General features: G+C 40.5%; 1 protein-coding gene across 1 annotated transcript in view; it reads left to right on the top strand.

Annotated features, from left to right (window-relative positions):
* ASTN1 (astrotactin 1) overlaps positions 1-20,000 on the top strand; it is a 5,143,480-nt gene that overhangs the window by 2,389,739 nt on the left and 2,733,741 nt on the right. The gene's annotated exons all lie outside the window — the stretch shown is intronic.

Below are 20,000 nucleotides of genomic sequence, written 5' to 3'. Positions count from 1 at the left end.
CTCAAGAAAAAAAATGTAATAAAACCTTGGTTTGTGGAAGAGTCAAGCTGCTGTGCACTCTCACACTTGTTGCTAGTTATATATACACTCCAAGATTGCATTATGTCTGGGAAAGAGCATATTTTCCACTCCACAGAATTATGCAATCTCACACAACACCCTCTATTTTTCTGGCTATAGAGATGTAAACTAACTTTACAGTGGATGAATTTCAGTAGACCCTTATCTAGCTCTCTATCAATATATATATATATATATATATATATATATATATATATATATATATATATTTTTTTTATTTATATATATATATATATATATATATATATATATATATATACACACACACACATACGTGTGTGTGTGTGTGTGTGTGTGTGTGTGTGTGTGTGTATAGGTGAAATTGAGAGGTATCAAAGTAAATTCTTTACTTTAGCAAAGAAGAGTCTCACATTGCTTGGTTGACGTGTTTTTCATGATAGGAATGTATCACCACAGATTTATGGAGTTATGTAGTTAGTTTGTAATGGACGTGAATAATTTAAGGAAGCATTTGAGTAATACAAAAACTTGTTTTGAAATGTGTTGTGACAGTCATAGCTTACGTAGGACTACTAAATGGTGTTCATGCGAGAAAGGGCTAGCATGTAAGGAGGGCTAACTGTACAATGGCTGTATGGTTCAGTGTGATTGACGTACTGATTTAGGTAGTCATAGATCTAAACCAGAATAGACAGGGAGGCATAGCCGGCCTTAGGCATAGGCCAACTAGGCGGCCGCCTAGGGTGCCAGTCTAGAAGGGGCACTTTTCTAGTATTTATCTGATGTAGTTAGACCATGATGGGGGCACCAGGCAGTGTGGTGGAGGGCACCGTGGAGTCCTTTTGCCTAGGGCACCAGTTGACCTAAGGCCACTGCTGCAGGGAGGTCCTTTTGCCTGACTTCAGCAAGTGTTGATAGTTGTGTACTCATTAATACACATAAGGGAGCTGGTAAAATGTGGTTACAGGAAGGTGGAGTAATTGATGGTTCTTTGCTTCCATGTTATTGTTTAGATGTAGAAAATGTTTCACTGAATTAACATTATTGGCTGAATAGTACATAGTGGTACAAAACAGAAAATGTACATGCTTAGTTGGGGATGGGAGTGGAAGGAGAATGCAGTGGGCCTTAAAACATCAGGTGTGGAAATGAGTATGCACATGAGCACATGAACCAACCATGTATCAAGAAGTGTGGGTAAGTGTGAGAAATGTGCACTTAGTCTTGTAATATGAATAGAATCATTACTGGGCAAGGGAAAGCAAAACAAAGATGAATACAACTGGAAATCTTTCTGTCAAGAATCAGCCAAGAGGTTAGGCTCACACACTTTTTGTGGGAAGTTAGTACGGCTGTGAATGACATGGGAAAGAGTAATATCTTTTAAAAGGGGTTGTTTAGTGGATCAGAACTAACACTGACTTTGAAAAAGATTCAGTACTGATTTAAGCTATTTTCAGTCATCATTGGTAACAGATAGGAGTGAACATCTACATGAAGGAATCATAAAAGTTCTTCACAATGACACTGAACCACAGATGCTCAGCATCAACACAAGCCAGGAAATAGAACTTTAAGGTAGAGCAAAAAAAAGTAAGGCACACAGAAGATGCGTTCACTCTGTGAGAATATTTTGATATAGTTATACAAAAGCAGTACTTTATTAAAGGCTATGTTGTAGTGACATGTGACAACTACCTGTTTGTTCCTCTGCTTCACTGGTAGACAGGACAGATCTTCTCAAACAGGAAATAAACAGATTTTTAATACTTATGTAATGCAGATTGGAGCAGATTGTCTGTTAAGACAAGAGGGATACAGACTATATTTACACCAGGTATATGGGAAAAAAGTGAAAATATAAAAGAAAAACAGATTGCAAACAAAATCAGTACAGTTGAAAGCTGCAGGTACAACCAGCAGGAAAGTTGGCAATGAGTGAAGGTACCCATGGGGGATGAAAATGAGAAAGACAGAGGCACATTTAGACTGATAAAAATGCACATTGTGTAATGATTTGATTTACAATGAATAAGAATATCAGCTGAAGCCTGTGAATTGCTTACAAATATGCTAACATCAGTAGTAAAGCTGTGGCAGTACAAGCAGAGCAGTACAAGCAGCAGGTACTGGGAATATCAGGTATCACTCCAGATTCTGATGAATGAGTACTGCTACAGAGGGCCATGTAGTAGATCAAAATAGGGATTAATAAAGAAATAGTGATTTACAATATCAATGCATTAGCAAAGTCTATGAAACAAATGCCTGTTAGAAGGCCTCAAAATTGAAATCAGAGAGGGAAAGATGAGTGATTTGAATGCTGCTACCTTTATAAAGCTATACTCAGATTTGACCACGAGGTTTCCACTGTGGTAAAGAAAGCCCTCAATGTTGTGCATCTCATAAGTAAAGGCATCGCATCCAGGTCTAAGGATGGTATAACCCCACTTTATTCGACCTTATTCAGACCATTTATAGACTACAGTGCTCCCTTCTGCATGTATCTCACCAGACACCTGCAGCAATAAGAGAGACCACAGAGGATGTTCATCGTGTTTCACTGTTGCAGTCATGACTGTAGGGTTCTCCCCTGCCGGCAGGCAGTCCTCGGTCGGCCAGAATCCCAAAGTCTGGGTCTGGGGTCGGCTGCTCAGCCATGCTCCTTGACGTCAGAGTGCCAGGAGTACAAAGCTGACAGCCGACGCCATGTTCTCCAGTCTTTCTTGCCGTGCGGTGATAGCAGTTCGCAAGTGCCAGTCGGCTGACTCCTGACAATTTTTTATAAACGTACTTCAGTCCAAAGACTTTCTTCTCCTACTCAAAGCTAAGTACCCCGTTGGGGAAACTTTTTTCTTGCTCCAGTCTGATGTCAGAAAAAGTTAATAATTGTATTTCTTGTGGGAAGCAAATACCTCATAAGGATTTTCATTCTTACTGTATTCCTTGCTTAGTCCCTGACCACGACGTAGCTAGTTGTCGGTTTTGTGCTAGATTCAATCAACGTACGATTAAACGAAGGTACGATTTTGCATTTCATTACTTCGGTAGCCATTTTAATTATAAAATGTCGGATACAGTTCCGGCTACCGGAGTTCTCAAACGACGCAAGGATAAAGCCAGGCCTCCGAGTTCCAAATCAGACGATGTTGTACAAGCAGAGCCAGCTTCAGGTTTGGCCGTCATCAGTGAGGTGCTTTTGCAGCCCCTGTTGTCGGCCATTTCGGAACCGATGGCCGAAACGGACTCCCACGAGGAGCCAACTAGGCCTTTGAATATTTCTGTTGCAGGACCTTCGGACAATGCTCCTTCGGATGGGTCCGGAGCCGCTGTGCAAGTACCGGCTTCCGAAGGGGTTTTCAGGCCTACTCAGCTTCTAATAAAGGCAAAGCCAAAGGCAAAGACTCCTTCCAAATCAAAGACTACAGCCCAGGCCTCTTCAGATCCGGCACCCAAGTCTCAGAAACAGTTACTTAAGATGGCGGAGGACTTACTTACTATGATTAGGGGTTCACATCCCCCTCCAGATAAAAGGCCAAGGCAGGAAGTGTATTATGACTCCTCTGATCAGGCTTCTGTTTCTTCAGTTTCATCTTCTGACCAGGAATATCCATTTCCTCCTTATGAGGATTCTGATGCTGAGGAATCCATTCCTTCTGCTTCTCCCCCTGAGGATTTCTCTTTTGGGGAAACTTTGCATGAAATGAGGGAACATTTTCACTGGGAAGGACAGGAGTACTCGGAATCTAAGAAAAGACTAAGGGATTTTCTTCTTCTTCCCCAACATAGACCCCTGGCTATTCCTCCTATTTTGGATATTGTGGATGATGCTTTTTTGGAGGCTAACTTAACTCCTGACTCTTTTCCTCCAGCTCCTGTTAAGCCAGACAGATATTATAGGGTTCCTGATTCCCACCAGTTTTTATACAAGAATCCTACTGCTGATCCTGAAACCATTTCTCAGGGCCCTAAGGGGGTTAAGGCCGCGTCTGCTAAAAACCCCATTCCCACTGAGAAGGATTCCAGATCTTTAGAAAGATGGGGCAAAAAAGTGTACACTTCTGCTACTTTATCTATTAGGGCTTTAAACTGTCAGTTTCATATGCTGAAATACCAGCAATTTCTTCTGTCTGTTTTAAAACAAACGCTAACTTCCATTTCCGCCTGTGCAGATGATAAGGAATTACATGACTTAATGCATGTCACTGAACAAGTTGGGAAGCATGGTTTACACTGTGGATTTGATGCCTTGGAGGCTTCTTGTAGGGCTGCTGCCTCTGGCACAGTCATTAGAAGGCATGCATGGTTAAAGGAACAAAACTTGCCAGATCAAGTAAAGGCTAAATTATTGGATGCTCCTGTTCAATATAATGTTTTGTTTGGATCTAAAGCTGAAGAGATGATAAAGAAGATGGAGGACAAGGCAAAATCCATGCAAACAGTTAAAGATTTCTTACAAGTACAGCCACCCAGATTTAGTAGGAATTGGCCTACAAAAAATTGGTCCTTTCCCAATTCAGACAGGCCTCAGAGGGGTAGATACAGACACTCCCGAGGAAGGCCGCAAACGCAAGCCTCTTATAGACCAAGACAGTGGACTGCTTCCACCCCTAGGGGAGGAGAGGACAGGTTGCAAGCTCATAGAAAACAGACTCAATGACTCCCTCTGTTGGGCTGCAGGAACTTCTTGCCTGGAAGCCCCTCTTGGAGGAAAACTTTCTCTTTTTCACCTAAATTGGACTCATATAACCCAAGACAAGCGGGTTCTGGATGTGGTTTCAAGAGGTTACAAATTCCATTTTCATACCTTACCAAGACCAAGCGGATGGCCAGATCTTCCAAAACATCAGTGGTTAGAGGCCTTAAACCAAGTGGAAGCTCTCTTGGCTATGAAAGCCATAGAACTGGTTTCACTTTCAGAGATGGGACAAGGTTTTTACTCAAGGCTCTTTCTAGTCCCCAGAAGGCAAAATTCATGGAGACCCATTCTGGATCTGTCAGTCTTGAACACTTTTCTCGAGATACCAAAATTCAAGATGCTTACTCTACAGCAGCTACTTCCAATGCTGACCAAAAATGCATGGATGGTAACTTTGGATTTAAAGGAGGCATATTTACACATTCCCATCAGGCAGGAATGCAGAAAATACCTCAGGTTCAAGGCTGGATCGAGGCACTATCAATTCTCTGCGCTGCCCTTTGGATTGTCTACTGCACCCAGGGTCTTCACCAAATGCCTGGCTCCAGTAGTAGCTTATTGCAGACTCAAAGGAATTCAAATTTACCCTTATCTGGATGACTGTCATATTCAGGCAGACAGCAAGGATGTCTTACTCCAGCATCTATAATTTGTTCAGAATCTTCTCAAATTCCTGGGATTCACTGTAAACATAAAAAAGTCAAATTTGACAACCTCACAACAGATAATTTTTCTGGGTGCTTTTCTAAACACAACAACCCAGATGGCATTTCTGACATACGAAAAACAATTACAGCTGGCTTCAACTTTCAAAACCTTGGCAACATTAACTCAGCTATCTGCAAGGAAATTCCTGCAGGCTTTGGGTTACATGGCCTCCTGCATCCTTCTCGTACCATATGCAAGACTACATATGAGGAAAATACAGTGGTATCTAAAAAGTGTATGGTCTCAGCATTGCCACAGTTTAGACATACAGATCACCGTCCTGCCTTGTCTTCAGAAGGAATTCCTTTGGTGGTCCGAGGCATGTACTCTAAACAAAGGAAAGCCCTTCAGTCTGCCTCCAGCCACTCGGATACTAACCACGGACGCCTCAGATTATGCATGGGGAGCTCATTTTCAGGGCAACTGTCTGCAGGGCCTTTGGACTAAGGATCAGAAGCACCTGCATATCAATTTAAAGGAAATGTTAGCCATTCAGAAAGCTCTATTGGCCTTCAGGAATCTTCTACAGCCAGGACAACTACTGATATGGACAGACAACACCACAGTTATGTGGTACATAAACAAGCAAGGGGGATCTCATTCCTATCCCCTTTGCAGACTAGCCATGAATCTATGGAACACAGCTCTAGCTTGCAAACTGGACCTTCAAGCTCAGTTTCTACCAGGGAAGCAAAACTTCCTGGCAGACAGTCTGAGCAGAAACCTGTCGGACCCACACGAATGGATGCTGGACACCGAAATATTCAAGATGATTACAGCAGTCTGGGGATGTCCTCACATAGACCTCTTTGCATCCCACCTCAATCATCAACTACAGATTTTTTGCACCAGGACATTCCACGAACTAGCTTGGAAAGTGGATGCACTATCATTCAGTTGGAGAAACCTCTCGGGGTATGCCTTCCCGCCTCTACCTCTTCTTCCACGGGTATTATTAAAGATCAAACAGGACAAGCCCAAGATGATAATCTTGCTGGCCCCAAATTGGCCTCGACAGTTTTGGTACCCAGCACTGAAAAACCTTTGTCTGGAGCCCCCTTGGGTTTTACCACAGACTCCGAACCTTCTGTCCCAACACCAGGGTCAGGTTCTGCACTCCCATGTCAAAACTCTCAGCCTGGCGGCCTGGTTAATCCAGGGTCTATGATTCATTCTCTTCTACCCAAGCAGGTTTTGGATGTCATTTTAGAAGCCAGACGTCCTAGCACTAGAAAATCTTATGCAGGGAAATGGAAAAGATTTTGTTCCTGGATGCAGGCTCAGGATTCAGATCCTCTTATTCCTAACATTCCTCTGATTTTACTTTACCTGACAGACCTCTTACATAAGGGTCTCTTTCTCTTCCATAAAGATACATGCCTCTGCTATTTCTGCTCATTATAATACAGACCCTCCAATCTTTTCCCACCAGCTCATGAGACAGTTTTTCAGAGGAGCTAAGAACTTAAGGCCCCCTAGATCTCCACCCATTCCTGCTTGGGATCTCAACTATGTTTTGGAAAAACTCACCTTACCTCCTTTTGAGCTTGCTGCCTCATCTGACATCAAGTTTTTATCTTGGAAGACAGCCATCCTGTTAGCTCTGACCTCTGCCAGGAGAGTTTCGGAGTTGCAAGCTCTCATGGCTGTGGAACCTTATATTATTTTTCATCAAGACAGGGTGTCTTTAAGGACTAATCCTACTTTCATGCCTAAGGTGGTTTCCAAAGTGGCTTTAAATCAAACTATTCACTTGCCAACTTTTTTCCCCACTCCTCAAAATAAGGGGGAAAGGATCTTGCATTCCTTGGATGTACACAGACAACTACGTTTTTACCTGGACAGAACCAAGGACATCAGGAAATCAGAGCAATTGTTTTTCTTATGCTTCAAGTTCCCAAGATAAAGCTATTTCAAAACAGACCATTTCTAAATGGATTGCTCATGGAATCAGATTTTGCTATTCACACCATGGAAAGCAAATCCCAGGGAGTATAAGGACTCACTCTACCAGAGCTGCTGCCTTCCTCAGGGGAGTTCCTACCAAGGACATTTTGGAAGCTGCAACTTGGAGTTCAGTGCATACTTTTTCTAAGCACTACAATCTACCTCTTTACTCTAAGTCTAGGGCAGGCTTTGCTTCTGCAGTCTTGCAGGACCTTTTAGCCGCCCCCTCTACTTTATGACCACCTCCCTTTTATTCTGCTTTGGGATTCAACCCTACAGTCATGACTGCAACAGTGAAACACGATGAACATAGTACAGTTGTGTACACTTACCATAAATGTAGATGTTAGAGTGTCTTCACTGTTGCAGTCTGGGTTTCCCTCCCTCCTGTCCCCTCTTATTTTTTCTTTTGTGTGGTTCCTTTTTTCACCCTTCTTCTGAGGTGTATTTGCAAAGGGTATGGGATCTTACTCATTTTAGAACAACTGACATCTGGGGCAAGAAAAACTGAAGAACATGGCGTTGGCTGTCAGCTTTGTACTCCTGGTGCTCTGAAGTCAAGCAGCATGGCTGAGCAGCCGACCCCGGACCCAGACTTTGGGATTCTGGCTGACCGAGGACTGCCTGCCGGCAGGGGAGAACCCTACAGTCATGACTGTAACAGTGAAGACACTCGAACATCTACATTTATGGTAAGTGTACACAACTGTACTTTTCTCACTGAGAAGATACAGAGCCTCCAAACCATGACCTATGTGGACAGACTGAAAGCCCTGTCACTGTACTCTCTGTCATATAGGATACAGAGAGGTGACTTGTGCCTGGCCTATAGGGCCGTCTCTGACCCTGACCTGATGGAAATGCTGCACATCAGCAAATCAAGTGGCACTAGGGCCACTCACTCTAGGGATCTCAACCTTGCCAGTGAAATTAACAGAATATGCTGGAGTCACAGGTATGTCTCCCAGAGATTGCCACTGCTCTGGAAGCAGAGCTCTTCAATGATCTTATTCAAGGGCAGCCTGGACAAATGGATGGATGACTGCAAATTCACCCCATGGGTGGTATCCATGTCCCTTGTGGATGAAGGTGGTCGGTGCTGATCTGTAAAAAGTACGTCCATCTAACCAAAGACAGTTGGACAACCCGAGAGTAATGTGGTTAGGCTTATAAAGGCTCTAGGGCTGCTAGCCTGGTAACCTGTTATGAACCTATGCTAGAATCGTGGGACTCTCTAATGAAATTGCAAACTACAAAATTTCAACATTTCATAAATACAAAAGTTTTTTTTTTTTTTTTTCAGGGGGCTGACTAGGGCTTTGATCACACAACTCTTTGTGTATATATACTACCTCTTGTGTTGATACACTTTGGGATAAGAGCAAAAAACAGAGCTAAAGAAGTTGGACTTTTGTATATTAGAACAGTCTCAGTTTGTGGTTTGCAGTTTTGATTGGCATCTAGAAATTAGTGAGGATGTATATAGTTGTTTTAGTCTGAGATGGTTAATTGCCAGCCTTCTTCAGTAATTTTACAAGGGCGTGAAGAAGAAAGACTGGCATATTATCTAGGGTGCATTTAGAGAATGTGTTTTATTTATTCCAGCTCTCATGAAATGTTCAATGATACAATGTAAAATTGAAAGATAAAACCTATACAGAATGTCAGAAGCAACAACACCAATGCATATAGTCTTACCCTGACTTTGTTTAGTAGCTTGGGCTCTTGATAATGTTGGCAGGGGAGGAGGGGTGCATCTATATTATGAGGGTGGTGGGCGGAACTGGCCACACCATCAGAGGAGGGCCTGCTAGGCAAATACAAGTCCCATGTTTGGGTGTAAGACTCATCAATACAATAGCTGTGATAGTATGACTTTTCTAGTGTGGAGAAGTTGTCAGACTCCATGGTGATGAGGATCACCCATCCCCCTACTCATGATTTGATGTTTAGACATAAATTATGCCCTCATTGCTTTTGTTCCTGAATAAATTATATTTAAACTTTCAGTGGCTATTTTTCATCTCTAGCGGATTTTCATTTTGGCACCTGATACACAGCGTTTACTTTTGCAGTCCGGACTGGCTTTCTTGCATTTTCTTTATGTTGGTTGTTAGTTTTACAGTCCTGCCACTACACTTTAAATAGGTTCATAAATTAGTACTAGGCTAACTGCCCTTGTGGGCCATTTCATGCCTAGCCAATTACCCCATGGGAGAATCAAACCTTGCACCTTTTGGGCCATTTCATGCCTAGCCAATTACCCCATGGGAGAATCAAACCTTGCACCTTGTGTCTGTAAGGTAAACACCTTAACCATTATGCCATCCTCCCACATTTACTTTTTGTTACTGGTTTAATTTTAGTTAGGTATGACTGGTGTAGGTCATAGCCCAAGGCAGCAGTCTTTTGTTGTGTAAACAGTCCTAAGGCCAACAACTTAATATATATAATTTTTATGCAGGGCACTGGTCCCTATACTTCTTATATTAAATGATGGCACTGGATAGTATTATTGCCATGACCATATATATTAATTGGTGCAGGTGATGTGAATTTAAACCCATACTCTGACATTCCAGTCCACAGTATATAAAAATGTGTAGTTTTAACTGCCTGATAACCAAAGTTAACGCAATTTCATATCTTTATAGTAGTTGATATGTAGAAAAGTCAAAAACACACCAGTTGTTCACAGTAGAGGTGGTTCCAAAACGTTAATAAAATAATAAAAATAAACTTCCTTTATATATCAGATTATTATATTTGGATTAGTATTCCCTTTTGGCACAAGAACTAATGGTATATTATAAAAAGGGTGAAGCTGGCAGCCATCTAGGGCCCAGTGCTTTGTGTGTATAACACATCCTAATCCAGGATGTTTAGAAAAGAAATCTGTCTCATGAAACAATTTATACAAAACTTCCCCCACGGTACTATTATCTCTATTGGCCTATGGAAAGGTCCATCCCACCCCATGCCCTCAGAATGGGGAGCAGCATCCAATAACCAGGATGTCATAGTGTACTGGAGTCAGGATGCTTTGAAGGAGTGGCAGCATAATGGCTTTGGAGCTACTGGTGTGTAATGTGCAGGAGTCATACTTTAAATGTGCCACAGAATCATGTGACCTCGAAGGAGTTATAGATGTGTGTGTGTGTGTGTGTGTGTGTGTGTGTGTGTGTGTGTGTGTGTGTGTGTGTGTGTGTGCGCATGTCTCCTGTACTCTTGAACAAGGTGCAATTCCTGTGGACAGTGCAGTTTTATGATTATTATATTTCCCATTGTTACGTTCACCCCAGGAGCACTGATTTGTTAGGTGACTTTCTTAGTCACACAGCAGGCAAATGGAGGCAGAAAGAGTCAAACCATGTAGCTTTGACTACTGCAAGAAGAATCTTAATACTCTAATACAACTGACAGACTGTCATCAGCCACTTTTTTCTGTTTAAATTGCTGAGGATTACAGACACTTAGGAATGCCAGTCATTAGAGTTTTATAGTGTTGTTGTTCAGAAAATGCACTTTCCTGCAAAATGTATTGTGCTGTTGACTTTTTAAGTGAGTTACAGTTGTCTGACAGTTTACGCTCTGAGATGCTAATGAACTGCTTTTTCTAGTCAAGTGCATAGTGTTTAATCACTTTCGCCTCCATCTGCCTACTTTGTGACTTGGAGCAAACTGTAATTGATGGTCACATGTGTGTATCTGTATAAATGTTTGGTTCATGCATCCCATCAGTATAAATTAGCATAATGGGCAAATGCTATTATTTTCTGTCTCAGAGGTGAGAGGTTCAAATCCTTCCCATCTCTTTTTACTTTAGTCTGGTAGTTGACACAGGGGGTAAAGGCTGTGAACTGTTGTTTCTGTAGTATGAGATTTGATTCCCTCGTATCTCATTTATCTAGTATGTGACCTTGTGTTAGTCACTTAGCCAAATACTGCTTTCGGGCAACTGCAGATTTGAACTTGGCTCCTTAAAGGTCCCCTGGATTCTATGCCTAGTAATGACCTATAAAACAGAGTAACTATGGCGTAAAGGAAGACAATTTCAGTAAATAGGAACATCATCATATGAGCCATGCTGTTTCTGTGTGATCCTTGGTTTCCTGAATGCTGACAGTGTGTTTTACTATTAATCTGTAAATAAATTGAGCAGATGAAATCTATGACATTTGGAGTTAATATTTTAAATATGAATGCATTTTAGTTTATCTTGTTTTTGCTGGAACACAGCTGTGAAATGCAGTTTGCATGGACAACAACAGCTTGTCTAGCAAGCACTTAGTGTAGATGAGTATGGTTACAATCTGTTGGAGCTGCTTCACATAGTACAGGGTTTGATTCCCATGGCTGATGTTTGTCATCTGATTAACTCTGACCTAGTTAATTCATCAGACAGTATTCCTGAAATGAGAAACTTGAGTCTACTTGGCTGTCTCGGGCTGTTAGCAAATGCACCACAGATTTGTCATATGAATTCCTGCAGCCTTCATTTAGCTACTAATTAGTTTTTCGTTATATGCTATTTGATTATGCATCCCAACACATCTCTTGTGGTTTAATGGGCTGCTCGATGCTTTTTCACTAAATTTGAGTTTCAAGGGAAGAGAAGTTTATTGTTTCACATGCTTAGTTTATTTTTAGTGTTAGAGTGTTTTATTTTGTTTAGAAAATGACTGTAAGTGGTTTTGTTGTACAATTTGGAAAGTTTTAATTGAAATCAAAATCTCTGAAATAATGTAAAAGTAAAGAAGAAAATAATATAGAAACAGGTTTGAACAGTGCTGTATAGTAACTGGGAGAGATAGACAAGTAAAGGGATATTGGCATGGCTAGAAGAGACATGGTTCTTGATATTGTAAAGGCTCCACGGAACACAATCCAACTCTGTTGATTCTGGAGACATATGCTGTAAAAATACAAAACTGTCAGACATTCAGGTAGATAAGGCCTGTACAAAATAATATAAGATGGGATAGCTATTCTTGATGAGAGAGAAGATATAGGGAGGTCAAAATCAGATGTAGGTGTCTCACAAGCACGTAAGCCCACCCCCCACCCCCGGAAAAACCCCAGTATATTGTATTCATTAATATTTCTTTTTTTGTATAATTTGTGGGCTGTTAAACAGAAGCTGATGCAGCATCTATATTGACTTTAAATGTTTTGCATTACTGACTGTACTAAATGATGAATTAATTCATTAACAGGCTTGGTTTGTGTAATATAGTTTAAGCATTCTGCATTCTTATAATATATTTTGAAATAACTTTACAGTCTCCAGTAATTACAAAGGAGATGGCATTTGTCAGGTCATGCAGTCGGCATTATTTGGAGAGATGATCACAATCTTTTGAGCTAAAACATCCATTATACAGTCATTGTTGACTATTCAATCTTCTCTATAAGATCGGACTGTAAAGGATGTTGGTATTTCGTTAAAACTGTTACTCTGTTTGGCGGTTAGTGCAGAGTACTAAAGCGCTGACTTGTTAATGAGCTGTTTCCTGTGCCAAGGGCAGCAGCAGAATTTCACAGAATTTTGTAACCAGACAAATGAATTACTTACGACTTCCATACCTCTCAACTGCCCAGATTTTCACAGAATGTCCAGATTTTTGCCTCATGCTTGTGTTCTGTTCCTCATATAATTTGTAGCTTCCTGGAAAATCACTGAGGACTGAATTCAGTGAATACAGATAGATATTTCACTTTCAGACGTCATCCATGCATCCACCCACAACCCTTTTTTCCCATTTTTGCACATGGGGTCACGGTGTCACTTCAACAATGATAATTATTTCAAGCCATTCATTGCAAAACCTGTTCATTCTAGCAACCAAGGTTATAACAACAATATTTAAAAACCCTCTCTGTTTTGGGGCCTTTGTACTCTCATTACTTTCGGTTTGCCCAGATTTCTGCAATGAGACTTTGAGAGATATGGCCACTTCTTACGGATAGATTTGATTTAGGGATAATGGGTAAATAACTGTTTAGTTTCAACACGTCCTACACTTTATTTTATTTTTTTAACCTGGGTAAAATACTTACTGATTTTCATGTTCAGGCTGAGTTTATTTAACCAATCTCTGTTTTGCCAGTATTGGAAAGAATACTATAAAAAGTTTTTTTCATGAGATTATTTGTGTTATTTAGCCTTTATGATGTATTGATAACTTGTGCTGCATTTGTATTTGTAAAGAGATGCATCAAGTTAAAATGTTTTTCTAACCTTGTGCCTACGACCCAGGCCATGTCCAAAAAAATTGTTTGGGCCAGACCGCCTGCTTTGTGTCAAATAATAAGGAATAAAATATAATGGCTAAAATGATATCAGATTATTAATCTACCTTGTAATCCTGTTAACTGCATTTAATATTCTACCTCCACTCTGGCACTCCCTTCTCTCTGTACTTTATTCACCTGTCATTTTATCTCTTGAAAGCATTTATAGACTCCCTACTCAATCTCTTTCTGTCAGTACAGTCCATGAATTGGCTTAGCCCTCTCTGAAGTAGCAGCCTCACAGAAACTAGAGGTAGTTTGTCACTACAAGCTGTGCCCCCCTTGTACATACAGACTTCCTGATCAAGGTGATCTGTGCAGAAGCATATGCACCCCTATTACACTACTTATATTTCTTTTAGCTATAATGGAAGTGTGTGATATATTCTTGCTGTGGTCACAACCTATTTCTTCTACGTGACATACATTTTTGGAGGTTTTCCTCCAGACTATTTCTACAGCCAGATATCCTCCTTCCGGTATGTCGTCCAAAACAAGTTTTTGTATTCACGTGGTGGCCTGACCATGACCCAGTAAAGTTTAACTATTATTTATTTGCTTCTGTAGTTGATCCCCTTAAAGATTTAGCCCTATTCCCATGGCCCCCTCCCTCAACTGCAGGTAATGTCGTGTAGGTGCACTTAGGTTAATTAAAATGCATTAACAGCTTTGTCATTTGGATTGACAAACATTTTTAGCATACTCTGATTAGCAGCCTGACTTTCCAAAGTACGCCACTTCCTTTGGTCTTCTGCTGCACAGAGTGATTTTGCATCACCGTTTGTGAGAAAACTGTTGAATGACAGTAAAGCATTTTATGAGGGGGGTGCCAGCTCTGCTATAAAACACTTTGGCTAACATGCATGGTTAAAATATTAAGCCATGGCTGAGCAGTCACCTTTAAATGACATGTCCATTGTATAATGTTCGTCAAACCTACAGAAATGTTTGTTTTTGGTGTTGCTTATTTGACGTCGGCTACTAAAAGGAAAAGATAAGTTTCCAAGAAGTGAAGATAAAGTGTACTGTAGCTTATTATAGTAGAAATGGTTATAAGGAAGTACAAAACAGCAATTAGCAAGGGAAAAGAAACAAAGGGGTAGTGTTGATTCCAAGTCATGCTTTCTGTATTTTGGGGAAAAAAAATCTAATGGATAGCTTATTAGTCTTTTTGTAATGAATGGACAATGCTAACTCAACTGGATTAAGGAAACCGTAGTCTTTTACAAAGTTCAAATGTAGCAATCTTGCTATAATAAGCTTATTATAGTGAGGTTCATACTTATGTACATTGTTATTAGCAAGACTCACACTGTTACAAAAACATCAAAACCACATAACAGCACTGGGAACCTAAGAACAGCACTGAAAGCTATATCACAGTGCACATTTGTACAAAGAAAGCAAAAGAATACCATGCAAAGTGTCAAACAGTTTTGAAAGCTATCGATAAAAGGTGCACTGTAAAAGCGATCAGATTCTTCTACTCTGTTATTTATTTTGTTTGCGGTACAGAGGTACTCATGAAACTCCTCATGTATAACAAAGAACTATATTTGGGTGACCAATCATATTATTAATGTGTTTTCAAAATCGAGTCAAGAAATTCACCTCTTAAGCCTTGCTTTCAACACAAATTTCTTGACTCCATTTCTTTAACACATTAGCAACTTGGCTATAACGAGTGAATTGATCATAATCATCTGTATTGTTATTACATTACTTCATTAAAAGGTGGTTATGCACTCATTTGTGTACTTAGAAAGTTTGAGGCTGGGAATTCTCACTAATAATATAACATTTGTGAAGGAATAAAAAGAAGAGATTCCCTTACAGTGCACAGCAGTGCTCTGCAAATCTGTTGTTTAAAGGGATCTTGTAGAGAAAACATTAGGTACCGGTTTCATGATGAATTCACATACACTTGAAGTTGAGATGGATTGTTGAAATTGCTTCTTGACTTTACTATTATTCATTTGGATTTACCAAGTTTTGGATAATAAGCCACTGAAGAAAAAAGTTCATAACTTCTTTTATTGTTTTATTTATTTTCATCAAAAGTTTCATAGTGAAGTAATCCCATGACAATCTCCACAAATGTGTGTGCAAATGTTTTTCTTAGTATTTAATGACAGAATAGAATGTCATTAATGAGGGTAAAACTTTAACCTGAATGTCACAGGCATCACCGGCGTTTTTTTCTATCCCAGAAAGGAATGACTTCTTAGGTGTTATATCTATTTTTGTGCCTTAATGGCACTTTAACGCTGATCTTAAAGCTTAACTAATCATAAAGCTTGGCTGTTGCAAGTATACCTAGACAGGGTCTGGATGGCAGCAAAGTATAGTCCCCGCCCCTGTGCGATCTAATCTGTCATAGTGACTCTAGCACTGATCCAGCCCACTAACACAGGTTACTACTCCCTGAAACTTTTTACAGTGTTATGACGACATAGCAAAACCAGAGCAAACATTAGACTGGCTGCTTAAATTAATTAATAACACTGTTCCACTGCATTCACCTCAAAGGCACCTTGTATCCAGTAAAATATTCAGAAACAAACCTGTTCTAGTGGCTCTGCCTGCTCCATTCACCCTCACTCTGCTTGGTCTCACTCAGCTCCCTTAGCTTACCCTCAAATCCTACCCACCCCCAGTATCCCTACATTTATACCTACCCATTACCATGCCCACACCTCCTAACAGTCAATCCCATCACTCCACACCCACTGCCTAGTAACCCCATTGCTACCATCTCACCCTCCCCTAATCCTCCAGGCCCAATCACTTTTGCCTTCAAACAAATATACTTCACCACCCAACTGTAACACAGAGTCCTTTGTGACCATTTAAACAAAATGTTTCCTCTCTACACATCAAATACCAGTAAACTAAATAAAACACTACCCTCTAACAAGGCAGCACTGCAGCTTATAGCTCTCCACATCACCACCAGCATACTACTTCTACTCTTATATTCCCTTTCCTCCTATGACACTCCACTAGTAGCTACTAATCCCTCCCCCTGGCAAACCTCTTCACCCAGCCTAAACAGACCATTAAACTATACCATAGCCCCCAACTGTCTTCCCTACCACCCATATAGACTACCATGCAAACAAATTCCTACCTCAACAACCCAGTCCTATCACAAATACACCAAACTCTATAACAAACTCTCCAAATTCCTGTTACACCTAGTTAACTAATTAATGTGCTCTGGGGATATACACCCTAATCCTGGCCCCTCTGTCCGAAACAATGCATTACCTCATTCTATCTCACTCAGTCCTGATCTGTTTCACCAAAGAAACAAATCTTTCCTTCTCCTCCTCAATATGAATGCAAGAAGTATCTGTAACAAAGTCCATGACCTGCATGCACTACTCTCCCTCTACTCCCCTGATATTTTAGTATTAACAGAGATTTGGCTAAAACCAGATATTAACAGTAATGAAATCATTGCACCAGGTTACAATATTCTACATAAGGACAAGATAAACAAAAGAGGTGGGGGGTAGCAATCTTATTCAAAGACTATCTATCACTTGATCTTCTAGCTATAAGAACCCTGACTCATAAAATGCTGAAATAATAATTGCAAAGTTAAAAATCAACCCCCAAAAGAACATAAACATCATAGGTGGTTAAATCCTACCCGGAAACAATATTCCCACACTAGGAAACATATTGCACTGGACCTCCAATTTCCTCCCACAAGAAACAATCTTGATGGGTGACTTCAACATTGACTGGCTCACCTGCTCCTGTCCAAACAAAACATCCCATGTTAACCTTCACAGGTTCACCCAACTCATCACACCTCCTACTAGGACTGATAAAACCTCCAAATGACAGTCCATCCTGGAGTGGACCTTAGTTAACCCACTGCTGATGTCCCATTCAGGCTGTCTCCCTGGCAGATTGTGACCATTACCCAACCTTTCTCTTAAGAACCAAAAACTCATCAAACCTACCAAGCCATCTATCATCTAATCAGAGATAAAAAAGCTTCAACCCTAACAGCTTCATTTCTGCCGTAAAAAGATGCAACTGGGAACCTCTAGGACAGCTACCCTTAGATGATGCTGTTAACTCCTTCAACTCCACCTTCTTAAACATACTTAACTGCCATGCACCACCTAGAACTATTACAGTAAAATCAAACTACGCACCCCGGCTAAGTGAATATTGCAGATCCCCTCTCAAAGCTAGTGATAAGGCCTAGGAACAGTTTCACAAAAGGAAAACCCATCTAACACGACAAACATTCCTAGAACTTCATAATAAAGCTAAAAAACTAGTAAAATGGGATAAAATCAATTACTACCACAATATTCAGAAAAAAACATCAAAACAACCCACAAATGTTCTGGGCTATAGTTAACATATTACAGCCAGGCAAATCAGCTGCTCCCACTCCGACACCCAACAGTAAAGATAATTTAGCAACCCAGTTTAATAAATACTGTACGGAAACAATTCAAGCCCTCACAAATTCTCAAAGCACCTCCAACTACACTGATCCTATCACAGACTAATACAGCACCCACAAGCATACATCCTCCAAACAGTTTACATTTCAACCAGTGTCTGTTGACACCATCAGAAAACTACTCAGAAAGCTAAAGCCAACTACCCTGGCTGCAGACAACCTTCCTGCAAATTGCAACAGAAGAAATAGCCTACCCAATAGCCATACTCATTAATAGATCTATCTCTGAGAGCTTGATTCCTGCTACTTGGAAAACATCCCATATTTTACCCTTACATAAAGGCGGTAGCTCCACAGAATTAACAAACTATCACCCCACTGCCATCCTATCCCCCTTATCTAAAATCCTCGAAAGAGTTATTCATGCACAATTTATGGATTACCTCCACAAACATAATTTACTTTCAAACACTCAACATGGTTTTTGCCCCTCTGACAGCACCATCACTGCCCTCATGTTCTTTACCAACACAGTGAACCAATTTAGGAATAATAAACAATTTGTATCTGCCATATTCCTAGACCTATCCAAGGCCTTTGATATGGTCAATCAAACTAAATTGAATAATGCTTTCTCCTCCCTAAACCTCAATACCTCTTCTATCACCTGGTTCCAAAATTACTTAGCAGGTCTTCAACAGGCCATCTGTTGGCAATAGCACCTCTCCCCCCTTCTCCCATTTACCTTAGCAGTCCCACAAGGTTCCATTCTTGGACGCCTTTTATCCTCTCTTTTCACAAACCAACTCCACACTGCCACACCTCAAGCCACTATGGTTCAATATGCAGATGACTCAACCTTGATTTGCTCAGCCTCTTCTCTACAATCAATCCACAGCAAGACCCAAGAATCCTTCCTATCTGTCGAAACATGGCTTACAAACTCTCAACTCATTCTTAATACCAACAAAACATTTTCTCTTCTATCCATGTAATCCCCCTCCCCATCCTTCAACATGTTATCCAAAATTAAAACCATCATCACCCCAACAACACACATCAAACTGCTAGGTGTTGAAATCGACAACAACTTGAAATTTGATATCCATATTGCCCAAACCATTAAAGTCCACAAAAAACTTGACCTCCTTTACAGGAACAAAAAATTCCTTACAAGCAACACAAAAGCCATTATTCCTCACGCACACGTCACGTCTACTTTCTTATATGCCTCCCCAATACTTGAAAACCTCAGTAAAGCTGACCCTGCCAAACTAGATTCTTGTCATAATAAAATTGTCACATTTGCCACATATGCCTCATACAGGTCACATCACTGCACTTCTCTCAAACAGCTAAAATGGCTTCAACTTCCTCAACTGCTACACTTCAATCAACTGACCTTTGTCCACAAAGTCCTCCATCAACCAGATAAAACCTCTTCTCTCCAAAAACGTATACAGCCATGCATAACCTGTAGATCCATCCACTCTAGCAATAAACCCTTTCTAGACATCACCAAAGCACACAATGTAGCTGGTGAATCACTTTTTTTCAAACTATATCCCAGAACTATGGAATAAACTGCCAACCTCACTTGCTTCAAACTGCTCTTCTTCACAATTTAAAAAAATCCTAAAAACACAACTCACATCTACCTAGCTCTGTCCCTACAACTCTCCAGGATAGCCCATTTCCCCTGCCCCTGGAACTAGACATTCCTTCTGAACTTCTGCTTTGCCTCCATAACTAGAATTTCCTTCTGAATTATTATTTGGTTCATTTGTCAGTCTTAATTGCGTGGAATAATTGTATTCTCTCCATCATTTCTTAATACTGTGTTGTAAATGGAAATGCCATTGATTTACTATTATT

Source organism: Protopterus annectens, chromosome 10.part0 (assembly GCF_019279795.1).
Source record: "Protopterus annectens isolate FY-2018-M chromosome 10.part0, PAN1.0, whole genome shotgun sequence".
Classification (NCBI taxonomy): Eukaryota; Metazoa; Chordata; order Ceratodontiformes; family Protopteridae; genus Protopterus; species Protopterus annectens.
The sequence above is the reverse complement of the archived record's forward strand: the minus strand, read 5'-3'. Positions and strand labels throughout refer to the sequence as shown.